Below are 394 nucleotides of genomic sequence, written 5' to 3'. Positions count from 1 at the left end.
CTCAGTACCGATCACTTAAAATAAACCAATAAAATGAAAACAAGAAGAGAAACACAAACAAGCGAATCATCCCCCTGTTTATCTCGACCCTCCGACAACAACAAATAATTAATAACAAAACCATTAGGGCGGGGACGGCACGCAAACAAACTAACTACCCGACCGCCAGACCGCCAGGTGTTAGGGGATGGTAGAACAAACGCTTATTCCTTATCCTAATTCCCCTTTCGTCGTTACTCCTCATTTCTCCCTTTTCTCTTTTCTTCCATTTAAGTCGACCCGCGTCCTCCCTGCTGTCAATGTGTTTCTGTCACGCCGCTTACATTTTCTAAGTTTATGAACTTTTTCACTCGGTTTCAATATGATGTGTAAATATAAATGATGAATATACCTC

Source organism: Penaeus monodon, chromosome 31 (assembly GCF_015228065.2).
Source record: "Penaeus monodon isolate SGIC_2016 chromosome 31, NSTDA_Pmon_1, whole genome shotgun sequence".
Classification (NCBI taxonomy): Eukaryota; Metazoa; Arthropoda; class Malacostraca; order Decapoda; family Penaeidae; genus Penaeus; species Penaeus monodon.
This window is presented reverse-complemented; position numbering follows the sequence as displayed.